Below are 3,692 nucleotides of genomic sequence, written 5' to 3' on the forward strand. Positions count from 1 at the left end.
ACAATATAAATAGATGTTTTTTTATTCTTCAATAAAACCCTCCCGACACATAACCCTAAAAACATAATGTTATTTTTTATACTTTAAAGAAATGTTACTTTTTCAGCATTCGTGTGAAAGGTACATAATACCACGATAATGACATCACCAACTAACTGAGTAGCTGTCATTCAATAATTACCAAGCATTTTGTAAACATGATGACCGGTACCGTCTGTGTCAATTCTGATGCACTTGCACGTTTTAACGGCGTGACCCAGACTCTTGAGAGAACAGGATTTCCGAAGTTAGGGTGGTTAATGTACGGGAGTAAACTACGATTTTGAAAATAATAATGTACTCGCCCAAAGATTTATTTTTGGGCCAGTAACATCCAATCAAGGTTTTGGTCGCCTTTGGAAGTGAAGCAGAAGGCCAATAACTATATAGAAGTATTAAGAGCTGTACATGTGTATATAATGACAGTTGACCTTATACATCAATGAACGATATACATGTTCAGGGCCTATCACACCCAGCCGATTTGGGTCGCCGGAGCTATACCGGAGCACAAGTTTGGCGATTTTTGGGGATGGGTACTAGAACGGTATCACATCGCTAAGAATGGTAGTACATCGTCTGGACATCGTCAGAACAATCGGCGAAAAAATAGAAACGGTGGGCAACGGTAGACATTTATTAACATGATCAAAAACTTCCGCCGTTTCACCGCATGAGCGAGCAACGGGTCTACAACGGTAGTACTCCGGTTTGGTTTCGTTACTGTCGGTAGAGCACCGGTAGCGCCCCGTGATGTATCGGCGGCTCTCCGGTGGCCTCAATGTGTACCGTACTGGTACAGATGTGATACCTCAGTACTACCGAATACCACCGAAGTAGTACTGATGCCTCGGTATAACATCGGGGGCGCATCGGTAACATTTAAGGTAACAGAAAGTGGTATTCTGTAGCACATCGGCTCTTACATCGGTAGGACAACGGTAGAACAATTCATTCACTTTTTATGGATCTTCGTGTTAATCTTTCATTTGTTATGGATCTCCGTGTTAATCTTTCACTTTTTATGGACCACCGTGTGATTTCATTTTTTATGGATCTCCGAGTTAATCTTTCACTTTTTATGGACCACCATGTGATTTCATTTTTTATGGATCTCCGAGTTAATCTTTCACTTGTTAGGGATCTCCGAGTTAATCTTTCACTTTTTTGGGATCTCTGTGTTAATCTTATATTTTTTTATGGATCTCCGAGCTAATCTTTCACTTTTTATGGATCTCCGAGTTAATTTTTCACTTTTTATGGATCTCCGAGTGAATCTTTCACTTTTATTGATATTCGAGCTAATCTTTCACTTTTTCTGGATCTCCGAGTTAATCTTTCACTTTGTATGGATCTCCAAGTTAATCTTATACTTTTTATGGATCTCCGAGTTAATCTTTCACTTTTTATGGATCTCCAAGTGAATCTTTCACTTTTTATGGATCTCCGAGTTAATCTTTCACTTTTTATGGATCTCCGAGTTAATTTGTAGAACGTGACAGAACGCAATATTGTACACTACTATACATTGAGAACGTGACAGAACGTGTTGTGTACACTACTGTACATTGTAGAACGTGACAGAACGTGATGTTGTACACTACTATACATTGTAGAACGTGACAGAACGTGATGTAGTACACTACTGTACATTGTAGAACGTGATAGAACGTGATGTAGTACCCTACTATACATTGTAGAACGTGACAGAACGTGATGTTGTACACTACTTTACATTGTAGAACGTGACAGAACGTGATGTAGTACACTACTTGACATTGTAGAACGTGACAGAACGTGATGTAGTACACTACTGTACATTGTAGAACGTGACAGAACGTGATGTTGTACACTACTGTACATTGTAGAACGTGTCAGAACGTGATGTAGTACACTATTTTACATTGGAGAACGTGACAGAACGTGATGGTGGACACTACTGTACATTGTAGAACGTGATAGTATACGCTGCTATACATTGGAGAACGTGACAGAACGTGATGAAGTACACTACTTGACATTGTAGAACGTTACAGAACGTGATGTAGTACCCTACCGTACATTGTAGAACGTGACAGACCGTGATGTTGTACACTACTGTACATGGTAGAACGTGTCAGAACGTGATGTTGTACTCTACTATACATCGTAGAACGTGACAGAGCGTGATGTAGTACACTACTGTAAATTGTAGAACGTGACAGACCGTGATGTTGTACACTACTGTACATGGTAGAACGTGACAGAACGTGATGAAGTACACTACTTGACATGGTAGACAGTTACAGAACGTGATGTAGTACCCTACAGTACATTGTAGAACGTGACAGAGCGTGATGTTGTACACTACTGTACAGTGTAGAACGTGTCAGAACGTGATGTTGTACTCTACTATACATCGTAGAACGTGACAGAAAGTGATGTTGTACACTACTTTACATTGTATAACGTGACAGAACGTGATGTAGTACACGATTTTACATTGTAGAACATGACAGAAAGTGATGTTGTACACTTCTTTACATTGTAGAACGTGACAGAGCGTGATGTAGTACACTACTATACATTGGAGAACGTGACAGAACGTGATGGTGGACACTACTGTACATTGTAGAATGTGTCAGAACGTGATGTAGTACATCACGTTCTGTCCCGTTCTACAATGTAAAGTAGTGTCTTACATCACGTTCTGTCACGTTCAACAATGTACAGTAGGGTACTACATCACGTTCTATCACGTTCTACAATGTACAGTCGTGTACTACATCACGTTCTGTCTCGTTCTACAATGTACAGTAGTGTTCAACATCACGTTCTGTCACGTTCAACAATGTACAGTAGGGTACTACATCACGTTCTATCACGTTCTACAATGTACAGTCGTGTACTACATCACGTTCTGACACATTCTACAATGTACAGTAGTGTCCACCATCACGTTCTGTCACGTTCTCCAATGTATAGTAGTGTACAACATCACGTTCTGACACGTTCTACCATGTACAGTAGTGTACAACATCAAGTTCTGTCACGTTCTACAATGGATAGCAGGGAACTACATCACTTTCTGTCACGATTTACAATGTATAGCAGTGTACAACATCACGTTCTACTATACATTGTAGAACGTGACAGAACGTGATGTAGTACACTACTATACATTGTAGAACGTGATGTTGTACACTACTATACATTGTAGAACGTGACAGAACGTGATGTTGTACTCTACTATACATTGTAGAACGTGACAGAAAGTGATGTTGTACACTACTTTACATTGTAGAACGTGACAGAACGTGATGTTGTACACTTCTATACATTGTAAAGCGTGACCTCGACAAAAGGTCAAACATGTAGTCCGGTATGTACATTTGTTTCCCCCTTTACTGCCCGCCACAAAAGGTCTTCAATCCTGTCTAGTATATACTTGTGTACCCTCTTCTGAGTCGTCCACAGTCATTACGATGTCACGTGTTTCCTTCTGATTGACCCTGACCAAGCTGAGCTATCATTGGGCACTTGTGATTCACAAGTATGTATACAAGAGGAGGGGAAAACAAATTGCTCTAAAATTATATGACATGATGTATTCCGATTCTGTTTCTTAAATGAAGATAAACTAGATATAAACTGCTGATGTATGCTTAAATTAA

The sequence above is a fragment of the Mizuhopecten yessoensis genome, unplaced genomic scaffold, assembly GCF_002113885.1.
Source record: "Mizuhopecten yessoensis strain PY_sf001 unplaced genomic scaffold, ASM211388v2 scaffold6361, whole genome shotgun sequence".
NCBI lineage: Eukaryota > Metazoa > Mollusca > Bivalvia > Pectinida > Pectinidae > Mizuhopecten > Mizuhopecten yessoensis.